The 12,838-nt window shown below is 35.7% G+C and overlaps 1 protein-coding gene across 13 annotated transcripts in view; it reads left to right on the forward strand.

Moving 5' to 3' along the window:
* ARHGAP24 (Rho GTPase activating protein 24) overlaps positions 1-12,838 on the forward strand; it is a 551,069-nt gene that overhangs the window by 470,219 nt on the left and 68,012 nt on the right. The window lies entirely within an intron of this gene.

A 12,838-nucleotide genomic window follows, 5' to 3' on the forward strand; every position in this document is an offset into this window, starting at 1 on the left:
TTTGCCTAAAATAGGAACAGTTAAATGGAATGGCTGTTTACTAGAAACTAGATCATTAAAATTTCAATGTCATGTATAGTAAGCACATTTAATCAGGAGCTGATTTGAATAGCATCCTTTCTAACATTTTTCCTATTTGCCACTTCCTGATTAACTCTCTCTATTTAGTAACCAACAAAAACTGAGAGAAAAATCAAATACGCAAAATATAGTGGGAACTTCTTTGAACTAAAGACTTGTTTTTTCTGCTTTCTTTTCAAGCAGTTAATGTCTGGGTATGATCAGTATATATTATCAGCAAGGAATTCAGTAGTTAATTTATGTTCATATCTTATCTATTAAGATAATTAAATGAGAAATACATGTCTCATATTTTATGGAGACATAGAGATTTTATGGTTATTGTAAGTTAGCATGATTGATGAAGAAATCAACAATGCCAGAAATTGACAATGCCAGAAATTGAAAAAAGACTAGGGACACATTGCTTATAGGACATTTCCCTCACCTCCTAGGTCCCCACCCCTTAGCAACTAAATTGGTTCTATCCAAACATGTAGAGATCTACTTTGAATGGTTATTGCTGTTCATTTGCCACCTGAGATGTTTTGGGGCTGCACATATGCCCGATTTTACCTTTTCCACCTTCCCTTCTCCAAAAGTAGAGGACAGCGTATCTGCAAGAATTCTGGTTAACACTGTGCTGTTCATTATACCCTTTCCTTTGGTCCATAAATACAAAGAGGGGGAAGGCAGTGCCTGAGAAGAGGAATCCCATGAGTTGGCAAATGACAGCCGCAGGGGTGGGGAATAGATTCCATCCATCATCTCCTGTGGGCTATTTTTAAAGTGCTGTCCTTTCCTCTGCAAAGCCTTAGTAATTTGGGGAATGTTCAGCATTTGAGTAAAGGATTAACAGATTTTTAATTTACAAAGCTGTATTCTGGTTTCTGTCGGAACCAAAAAGGAGAAAGGAGGGTGCAGGAAGCATTCAGCTGTTTTAAGTTTCCTTTCCCTTTCTCTGAAGCTGCATACCAGCCTTTCTCTGTTCACTGGCCGCAGTTATGCGGTTGGACCCTGGGAGAGAAGGTGTGCAGCTGCTGTGGCCGCCACCACTGCTGCTGCGCTCTGCTGTTTCAGTACTGTGCTAATCATTCATCTCAGCTGCTGCAGGAAGCGGGGGTGTTTACATCTTTATTTAAGGTCTGGCCCTGAAAGGAAAGAACTTCTCTATCGATCCTGGGTCCAAAAACCACGCCACCTTAAGAAGAGCGTTGCCTTTTGTGCTTTATTTAATCTCTGGGGTGCTCAAGTATTTCAAGAAGTGGACATGTGTTTCTGAGTTCCTCTCCCAAGCTTGTTCAAGAGCATCAGCTTAAGTCATCTCAATGAAGGCAAAAAGGAGAGTGCATGAACTAAGGAAAAGCACCCAGAAGTAAAAAAAAAAAAAAAAAAAAAAAAATGTTGACGTGCCTGCTTTTCCTGATCCACATTTAAAACATATTTTTCACTGTTGTCAATGGCAATCTGACAGAAGAGGAGACACGCAGGGCCTTAGAAATGCTGTCAGAGTGAAGTGCCTTGTTGAGTAAAAGTTTCCAGAGGCCTGGGGATGTTAGAGCTTGCATATTGTTGGGGCTGAAACTAACGTCACAGAGTTCCTTTCTCTTCCAGACCTCTTCTCTCCCTTACTAACCTTTCCATCTCTCGTCCTTTGTGCGGCTGCTAATAAAGACCACTGGAAATGTTTTCGCAGTAGTTTTAAAAATACAGACACTAAATAACATCCATTAGGCAGGATTGTGGTGCTTTGAATTCATTTTCTAATGAGATAAAGATTACAGTGCATTTTTAAAAACTCTGTTGATTTTTTTTTTCCTCCAGAATTTGAAACTATATATTTCTGCCCCTATAAAATTATTTTAGGGAATATAACAGATTCCTTAACATCTTGGTCATGCACAACACTGAGTCTGAAAATTGTGTAATTTGTAGTCATAATAGGTTGGATGGTTCAAGATTGTTGTGATCACATGACATCGTTTTGAAGTAAATTTTTAAATCTGACTTTAGTTTGTTTTCCCAAGTTGCTCCTTCCTTGGGTCTAAGTCATCATGAATTCCTCTGTGGCCTTTCAACACTGTAACTGTGGTGGCCGCACACCTTTGATTCTTCCTTCTTTATGTGCTTTCAGCTCCATTTCTATGTCTATGACCTTGGTTCTCTGTGCTTTTATTGCTTCATGTCCGCAACTTACTTAAACCTTCTAGTGGCTCTTTGAGACAGCACCGGCCTCACCTCTTTCCACACCCAACATTCTTCATAAATTCCCACAACATGCAGTCCATCTTAAAAAGCATTGCTCACTCTGTATTTCTAAAACAGTATTTCTCTGTCAAGCATCTTTCCACAACTTAAAAATACTTGATGAGTTCCTGTTGCTTGCAAGAGGAAGTCCTAACATTTTTGTGTTATTTTCAAGACCTTCTAACCAACTCCAACTATTTCCTGGAGTATAAACCACTGATTCCCCCAAACTTTTCTACTCTTTCTTGCTAAACATGTGGTACACCACCTCTTTGCTTTTGTTTACTTTACTCCCCCTGCCATGATGCTCTCTCTTCTTCATTGTCTATTTAAATTTTATGTTTTCTTCAAGGCATTGTTGGCTCTTATTTCTACATCAAGCCTTCTCTGTCCATCCATTATTCTCTTTATAGCCCTTATAAATCATATAAATGCTGCCTCTTAGCCATCTTATCTTCATAGCCATCTTAAAGCACTTTAGACACATTTTTGTTCAAAAAATATGCATTCATTTATTTTTTTTCTCAAACTGAAGAATGGCAGTAGGTCTATTTAATCAAGGATTAGGTTGATTGCCAACTGGTAAAGTGTAGCATTACTATCTGTCTTTCCCTGCTAATCCATAGACAATAATTAATTGAATTAGAATGCCTTTAAAATTTTGATGAATAAGACCACATTCTCTTTAAAGTTTATTATATGTTGTGAATGTTATAATTGCATTGGTGGAACTGATATGTCCGACAAATGCTGTTATACAAATTGTTTTAATTTCCTAGGTGCTAAAACTAATACCATACAATGGGTTGGTTTAAGAGCAGGAATGTATTGGCTCATGATTTCCGAGTCTAGAAGGTCAGACTCCTCCAAGGACTGCTATTTTCTAGCTTGCAATCTTTGGGGTTCCTAAGCTTTTCCATCACACAGCAATATACGTGGAGGTGTCTTCTTTCTCTTCTGGGTCCATTGACGTCCAGCTTCTGGCTGTTTCTTGTGGCTTCTCTTCCATCTTGACTTTCACTCTGCTTATAAAGGACTCCATGAAACTGGATTAAAGACCAACCTAATTTGGTTGGGCCACAGCTTAACTGAAATAAAATCTTGAAGAGGTCTTGTTTACAATAAGTCCGTAACCACCAGAATGCAGACCAAGAAGAACAAGACTGCAGTACACAATCCAATCCACCACACAAATTCATATACTTGTAAACTGTACTATACACAAGCAGCTCATTAACTCATAAATCAAAATTTTATGGAATGTCTACCAAGTGATGCTGAAATGAGAAAGTAAGCAAGAAAGGTTGCCTTGAATCCACAACCGCACAGTCTCTTTGGTGACAAAGAAGTAGAAATAAGTAATTACATTACCAGGTAATAAACACTAAATAAAATTATGTATGAAGTTTTAGGAGCCCATGAACAAGACTGATCATAGGCTCATTCGAAAAAGCAGTAATTTGCCTGAACTATCCGAATTCAAATTTTCTCCTATTTATCTGAGAGTGGTCAGTATACTGTTCAACAAGGTCATATAAGAAATATTGAGGTTCTATCCTCATGTAGTGCCAATGAGTTTAAAGGGGACCAAAGTAGTATGATTAAGTGAGGAGGGTGAAGAAAGGAGGATCTTGGTTGACTCTCAAATGACACTCAGTGATTTGGAGGGTAGCTGGTACCAATAACCAAAATCAGGATTACAGGAAGTAGAACAGGTTTTGAAGATGACTTTGTCAATTTTAGAAATTCTGAATTTTGAGATATCCATGTTAAGAAGTCTAATAGGGAGTTAGAAATCCAATGCTAATAGTGACCCAAATTGAGATATGAATTTGGGAATAATTGATTTTACAGAGAGATTAGATGGTATCAGCTGAGAAATTTTATCAGTTAAGATGAAAATAAGACTGAGGATAGAATTGAGAGGACCATCAATTGTATTAAAAAGGCATAGGTAGCATAGTCAAGAAAGAGACTGAGAAGGGTATTCTGAGAGGCAAGAACTGTGTAACATGTAGGATGTGTCAGGAAGAAGAGTGAGGTTGATAGTTTTAAAGGGAGGGAGGCATAAAGTAATATAAAAAATAAGTTTGACCATGATGATTTGGCAACTAGGAAGCTGTAGAAAAAAGCCAACTTAGTGGAATGATACGGTCAGAGGCCAATCTGCAATAGGTTGGCAAGTGGATGGAAAGTGATGAAATGGATCCAGTTATTCTTAACTGGGAAATGAGGAGCAAAGAGGATAAGTAGTTACAGGGCACAGAGGGTCAAAGAAGGTTTGGCTTTGTATTTGTTTGTGTATTCATTTTTAGGATGGCTGGAATTTGAGCATATTTATCTCATCATACTCACTAGCTTCACAGGCTGTTCTCGGCTATTGCGTCTATAAATCACATGTAAAGGAGGAACCTTACCAAACCTGAAGGATATTTAGATTTCTTTCTTTCTCTCTCCCCTGTTGAAACAGCTTCCCACGGGTATAATAAATTCACTTGATTCACTTGTATGATTTACTTTCAGTCCACTGCAAAGTTATGTTTTGGGTGATGATTTATGGCACCATCAATGCAATACCAGGGGAAGCATGCATGACATATTGTCATTACCCAGAAATTCCCAGGACAGTTTTGACAGGGAGAGTGAAACCTCATGGGAATTTAAATTGACATACCTGGGATTGTTTGAATGACCCATGCCACAGGGAATATTCTTGTTAATAATCTACTAATCAATGTGTCCTTTCCCCATGCTGCTACCTGGGGATAACACATGACTGTTGTGCTTTATTGTTATTTTTAAAATTTCATGTTTCACTGCACCCTCAAGGAAAATCCCAAATAAAGCAACTAAAGAGAGATTTGGGCTTTTTGTGTGTGTTTTTTTTTCTCACTTCAGTAACTTTCCTCCCAAAGAACATTCTCATGCAGATGAACTCCTACCTACCATTGTAAACCAAAAGACATTTGCCTGACATCCTATTTCCTATGCTACAGAATGACTAGTCTACATTTTATGGTATAATATAATTCTTTACTAATTCTTTGCAAGATCAGTTCTAAAACAGAAAACTTTCATTTCTCCCACAAGCATTCCTAAGCATATCTACATATTGTCTCTTCGGTTTAACTTTCTTACATTTGGCTGTTGCTAGAAAGTCATTGCTAGGAATCATTTCCTTGGGCAGCATGTTCCCTGAAGCTCCAGAGTCTCATCTTTTTCCATTTTATTTTCGATATTTCCTCAGATTTACATTTTCTCAGCATAAAACACCTCTCCTAGTGTGATAAGAGGAACTGAGGTCAGAAAGCCAATAAATGGCAGCTTTCTACTTCCATAGCTCAGGTTTTAACCATTATGCAGTCTACATGGTATTGTGTAATGGATACAGAATTGCTCTGAAGTCAAACAGCCTCAGACAAACCTTGCCTTCACCATTTGTTAGCTGCGTAACATCTCAACAAGTTACTTAAATGTTCTGTGCTTCAGTCTCCTCATCAGTAAAATGGGAGTCATGGTGGTGCTTATCTCAGAGTTCTTTGCGTTTAAATGGGAGAAATGCTGATAAAATGTTGTACCATGCTTGATACATAGTACAGGTTACTTATTATCACTTTTTACAACACAGAAAAGATACACTATTTTATTAATTTTTTTATGTACTGATATTTTAAATTAGTAGAAAATGGAGATTCATTATAATTGTGATTAAATAAACAGGGAAAAACTTGTATTCAGGAGTGTGCATAGGTTTTCAAGCCTAATAAATCTGTTTAGGGATTACAGTTCTGTCGCTTAGTGCTGTGAAATCTCGGACAATTTATTTAATCTCTCTTAGCCTGAGTTTCCTCATCCATAAAATAGGGATAGCGATAGCTACATTCATATTTATTGTGAAGATGGGAGGATATATGTAAAGGACTATTATATAAAAGGTACTTAATAAATTGAAAGATATGATTTTTTACTCTCAGTTTCCTGCTGTTCCTCCTGAGTAGATTCTTACCATAAGAGCAAGCCGGCATGTGCAAATTCTTTCTCAGGAAAAAATAAATGGAAACTAAAGTCCCCAGCTAAATTAAAACTTACCCCTTCTTTCCTCACTTCCCTGAGGTTTTTTTTTTTTTAATTTTTTAAATTAGAGAACTTGTAGGTTTACAGAAAAATCATGTAAAAGATGCAGCATTCACATATACCCCCCTATTGTTAACATATTGCATTAGTGTGGTACTTTTGTGACAACTGATGAAAGAATATTAAAATTGTACTATTAAGTATAATCCATAGTTTACATTAGGTATATTGTTCCCCATACATACCCTATATTAACACCTTGCATTTAGTATGGTACATTTGTTATAGTTCATGAAACAACATTTTTATACTTGTACTATTAGTTATAGGCCGTTGTTTAAAATAGGATTTACTGTGTCATAGAGTCCTATGTTTTATCTTTTAATTATTATTCTAGTAACATATATATGACCTGGAATTTCCCCTTTTAACCACATTCACCTCTCTTATTCAGTGTTGTTAATTACACTCACAATATTGTGCTATCACCACCATCCATTTCTAAAACTTTACAATCAACCCCAATAGAAATTCTGCAACAAATTAAGCTTTCACTACCCATTCTCTACCCCCAAGTCAGCCACTGGTAATCTATATTCTAGATTCTAACTCTATGAATTTTCTTATTCTAATTACTTCATTTCAGTGAGCTAATACAGTATTTGTCCTTTTGTGTCTGGCTTACTTCATTCCACATACTGTCTACAAGGTTCATTCATGTTGTTGCATGTATCAGGAACATTCCTTTTAATGCTAAATAATACCCTACTGTATGTATATACCACATTTTGTTTAGCCATTCATGAGTTAATGGACATTTGCATTGCTTCCATCTTTTAGCAATTGTGAATAATGCCACTATGAACATCGGTGTGCAAGTATCTCGTGAGTCCCTGCTCACAGTTCTTTTGGGTATATGCTTAATAGAGGGATTGCCAAATCATATGGCAATTCTATACTTAGCTTTCTGAGGAGCCACCAATCTGTCTTCCATAGTGGCTGCACCATTTTATATTCCCCCTGCAATGAATAAGTGTTCCTATTTCTCTACATCCTCTCCAAAACTTGTAATTTTCTGGTTTTTTAATAATAGCCATTCAAGTGGATGTGATATGATATCTCATGGTTTCAATTTGCATTTCTCTAATAGCTAGTGAAGTTGAACACCTTTCTTTGTGTTTTTTAGCCATTTTATATCCTCTTTGGAGAAATGTCTATTCAAGTCTTTTGCTCATTTTTCAAATTGGGTTGTTTGTACTTTATTGTTGAGTTGTAGGATTACTTTCTATATTCTGGATATTAAACCCTTATCAGATATGTGGTTTCTAAATATTTTTCCCATTCAGTAGGTTGTCTTTTCACTTTCCCGATAAAGTCCTTTTCTGCACAAAAGTTTTTAATTTTGATGGGGGTCCCATTTATCTATTTTTTTTTTTCTTTTGTTGTTTGGGTTTTGGATGTAAATCTAAGGAACCACTGTCTAACACAAGATCCTAAAGATGCTTTCCTACATTTTTTTCTAGGAGTTTTATAGTCCTGGTTCTTATGTTTAGGTCATTGGTCTGTTTTGAGTTAATCTTTGTATATGGTGTGAGATAGGGTCCTCCTTCATTCTTTTGCATATAGAGATTCAGCTCTCCCAGCACCACTTGTTGAAGAGACTATTTTTTCCCAATTGAGAAGACTTGGCAGGCTTGTCAAAAATCAATTGGCTATAGATGTGGGGTCTATTTCTGAACTCTCGATTTAATTCCCTTGGTCTATATATGTATCCTTGTGCCAGCACCATGCTGTTTTGATAACTGTAGTGTAATAAGGTTTAAAATCAGGAAGTATCAGTCCTCCAAATTTGTTCTTTTTCAACATATTTTTGGTCATTTGGTGCCCATGACCCTTCAAATAAATTTGATAATTTGATTTTCCATTTCTTTAAAGAAGGCTGTTGGAGTTTGGATTGGGATTGCATGGATTCTGTAAATCATTTTGGGTAGAATTGACATCTTAATGATATTTAGTCTTCCAATCCATGAACGTAAAATGTCCTTCTATTTGTTTAGGTCTTCTTTGATTTTTTTAGCCATGTTTTGTAGCTTTCTGTATACAAGCCCTTTACATCCTTGGTTAAATTCATTCCTAGATGTTTGATTCTTTTAGATGCTATTGTAAATGGATTTTTTTCCTGACTTCCTCCCCAGATTGCTCATTACTAGTGTATGGAAACACTACTGATAGTTGCATGTTGATCTAGTACCCCAACACTTGGCTGAATTCATTTATTAGCTCTAGTAGCTTTGTGGTAGATTTGTTTAAGATTTTCTATATGTAGTTTCATGTAAGCTCCAAATAGTGAAAGTTTTACTTCTTCCTTTCAATTTGGATGCCTTTTATTTCTTTTTATTATCTAACTTCTCTGGCTAGAACTTCCAGCACACTGTCAAATAACAGTGGTGACAGTGGGCATCTTTGTCTTGTTCCAGATCTCAGAGGGAAAGCACTCAGTCTTTCACAATTGAGCATGGTGTTAGATGTGGGTTTTTAGCATGTTGTTTATCAGGTTGAGGAAGTTTCTTTCTATTCCCAGTTTTCTAAGTGTTTATATCAAGAAAGGATGGTAGATTTTGCCAAATGCCTTCCCTGTTTCAATGGAGGTGATCATGTGGGGTTTTTCCCTTCATTTTGTTAATGTGGTGTACTACTTGAATTGGTTTTCTTATGTGGAACCATCCTTGCATATTTGGGATAAAACTCACTTGATCACAGTGTATGGTTCTTTTAATGTGCTGTTGCATTCAATTTGCAGTTATTTCATTGAGGAGTTTTGCATCTGTATTCATAAGAGAAATGGGTCTGTAATGTTCCTTTCTTGTGGTATCCTTATCTGGCTTTTCTATTTGTGTGTTGTTGGCCTTATAGAATGAATTAGGTAGTGTTCCCTCTTCAATTTTTTCAAGAGTTTGAGCAGGATTGGTATGAATTCTTATTGGAATAATTGGTAGAATTCACCTTTAAAGCCATCTGGTCCTGGGCTTTTCTTTGTTGGGAGGTTTTTGATGACTAATCTCTTTAGTTGTAATTGGTCTTTGAAGTCTTCTATTTCTTTTAGAGTCCATGCGGGTTGCTTGTGTGTTTCTAGGAATTTGTCAATTTCATCTAGTTGTCTAGTTTGTTGACAAACAGTTGTTCATAGTATCCTCTTCTGATGATTTTTTTTTGTTATTTCTGTGGGGTCTGTAGTAATATACCCCCTTTTATTTCTGATTTTATTTATTTATGTCTGCTCTCTTTTTTCTGTGTCAGTCTAGCTAAGGGTTTGTCAATTTTATTGATCTTTTCTAATAAAAAAGTTTTAGTTTTGTTAATTCTCTCTATTTTTATTTTATTCTCAATTTCATTTATTTCTGCTCTAATCTTTGCTATTTCTTTCCTTCTGCTTGCTTTGGGTTTAGTTTGCTCTTTTTGTTCTGGTTCCTCCAGCTGTGTATTAGGTCTTGGATTTTAGCTCTTTCTTCTTTTTTAATGTTAGCATTTAGGTTATCAATTTCCCTCTCAGCACTGCCTCCACTGCATCCCATTATTTTGATATGTTCTATTCTCAAAATCATTTGTCTTGAGATATTTACTGAATTCCCTTGCAATTTCTTCTTTGACCTACTGATTATTCAATAGTGTGTTATTTGACTTCCATATATTTTTGGACTTTCTACTTCTCTGCCTGTTATTGATTTTCAGCTACATTCCATCATGATTAGAGAAGATTCTTTTTATAATTTAAACATTTAAATTTATTGAGACTTGTTTGGTGGCCCAACCTGTGGTCTGTTTTGGAGAATGATCTATGTGCACTCGAGAAGAATGTATATCCTGCTGTTTTGGGGTGCAATGTTCTGTATATGTCAGTTAGGTATAGTTCATTTATCATATTATTCAAGTTCTCTGTTTCCTTATTGATCTTCTGTCCAGATGTTCTATCTATTGAAGATAGTGGTGTTTAGAAGTCTCCAACTGTTATTGTAGAGATGTTTATTTCTCCCTTCATTTTGCCATTGTTTGCCTCTTGCATTTTTGGGCATTGTGGTTAGGTTCAAAAATATTTATGATTGTTATTTCTTCTTGATGAATCATCCCTTTTATTAATATATAGTGTCTCCTTCTTTGTCTCTTCTAATAGCTTTTGACTTAAAGTCCATTTTTTTTCCTAAATTTGTAAAGCTACCACATCTCTCTTTTGTTACTATTTGCATAGAATATCTTTTTTCCCATCCTTTCACTTTCAAATTATTTGGGTCTAAGATGAGTCTCTTGTAAACAACATAGAACTGGATGATGCTTTTTGTTCATTCTGCCAACTTTTGTCTTTGATTGGGGATTTTAACCTGTTAGCCTTCAGTTTTATTACCGTGAAGGCAGTCTTACTTCAGCCATTTTGACCTTTGGTTTTTGTATGTCATATCTTTTTCATCTCTATTTGCCTTAATTGCAAATTTCTTTTATGAGTTGATGTTATGTGATGTTTCTGACTGATCTCTTTCTCATTTCTCTTTCTGTATAGTTTTTAAAATACTTTCTTTGTGGTTATCCTGGGCTTTGTATTACACAATTTACATCTATAGCCTACTAATTTGAAAAGATACCAACTTAGCTTCAGTGGCATACATGTTCTCTGCTCCCATATCCCTCTTTTACCTTCTTTATGTTGTTTTTTCCCCCTTTCCCTCTTTATATTTTTCATGTCCATTACTTTTCCTTGTTCAATTGTATTCTGATTCTTACAGGAATTAAAGAGTAGAGTTTTGGTTTTTTGTTTTCGTTTGTTGTTGTTGTTGTTGTTTTTTTTTTTTTTTTTTTGAGGATACGGTATTATTGGGTTTTGCATTTACCCTTTTAGTTACCCTTACTTAAGATATTCATTTCTTCACATTACTCCAAGCCTCTCTCTCTTGTCTTTTCCCTTCAACCCACAGAACTCCCTTTAGTAATTTTTGTGGAGCAGGTCTTTTATTGATGAACTCTCTCAGTTTCCATTTATCTGTTGATATTTTAAACTTTCCCTCATTTTTGAAGGACAGTTTTACCATATATAGTATTTGGGGCTGGCAGTTTTTCTGTTTCAGTACCTTAAATATATCATACCACTGCTTTCTCACCTCATGATTTTTGATGAGAAATCTGCACTTAGTCTCACTGAGGATCACTTGTATGTGACAATTTGCTTTTCTCTTGCTGCTATCAGAATTCTCTTTATCTTTGGCATTTGACATTCTGAATATGCGTGTCTTGGAGTAGATCTATGGGGATTTATTCTGTTTGGAGTACACTGCACTTCTTTTTTATTTATGTTTTTCTATAAGAGTTGGGAAATTTTCAACCATTAGTTCCTCAAATATTCTTTCTGACACTTTTCCTTTTTCTTCTTCTGGGACTCCCATAATACATTTGCTTGTTTGCTTCATACCATCACTCAAATCCCTGAGACACTGCTCAGTTTTTTTCTCTTCTTTTCTTTATCTATTTTTCTGGCTGTATGATTTCAATTGTTTTGTCTGCTTAGTTTGCTGATTCTTCTGCCTGTTCAAATCTGCTGTTGTATGTCTCAAGTGTATTTTTAATCTCTATTATTGTAACTTTTATCCGATAATTTATGTTATGTTTCTTTTTACACTTTCAAATTCTTCTTTATGCTTGTGTATTGTCTTATTAATATCCTTCAGCTCTACATCCATGTTTTCCTTATCTGCTTGAACTAACTAGGAGATTTCTTTGATCTTCTTTGATTAGTTACAAATTTTGTGTCTCCACTGAAATTTTAATTTATTCCACAGGCTGAGCCATATCTTCCTATTTCTTAGTATGGCTTGTAATTTTTTGCTGATGTCTGGGCATTTGATTGTCTTGAGGAATTAACTCTGAAAGTCAGTTTATCACTCTTGTCTAGGGTTTTACTGTTGATTGGCTTTGTGTTAAGATTATTCTTTGACGCTTGATCCAAGTTATGCTACACCTTTAGAATAGCCCATGTTTAACTGCTCAGATGTTCTCAGCTCTTCTTCATCTTTGACATTTGACAATCTGATTAGTAAGTGTCAGAGTAGGTGTATTTGGATCAATTCTATTTGGGGTGTGCTGCACTTTTTGGGCTTGTAATTTTATGTCTTTCATAAGAGTTGGGAAATTTTCATTGATTATTTTCTCCATTAATCCTTCTACCCCATTTCCCTTCTCTTCTCCTTCTGGGACACCTATAACACATGTATTCATGTGCTTCATGTTGTCATTCAGTCCCCTGAGACCCTGTTTGTATTTTTCCATTTTTTTCCCTATCTGTTCTTTTGTGTGTAGGATTTCAGATGTTTTGTCCTCCAGTTCATTAATCCTTTCTTCTGATTCTTCAAGTCTGCTGTTGTATGTCCCCATTGTGTTTTTCATCTCTTCTATCATGTCTTGCATTCCCATAAGTTCT

This window comes from Choloepus didactylus, chromosome 3, assembly GCF_015220235.1.
Source record: "Choloepus didactylus isolate mChoDid1 chromosome 3, mChoDid1.pri, whole genome shotgun sequence".
Taxonomy (NCBI): domain Eukaryota; kingdom Metazoa; phylum Chordata; class Mammalia; order Pilosa; family Megalonychidae; genus Choloepus; species Choloepus didactylus.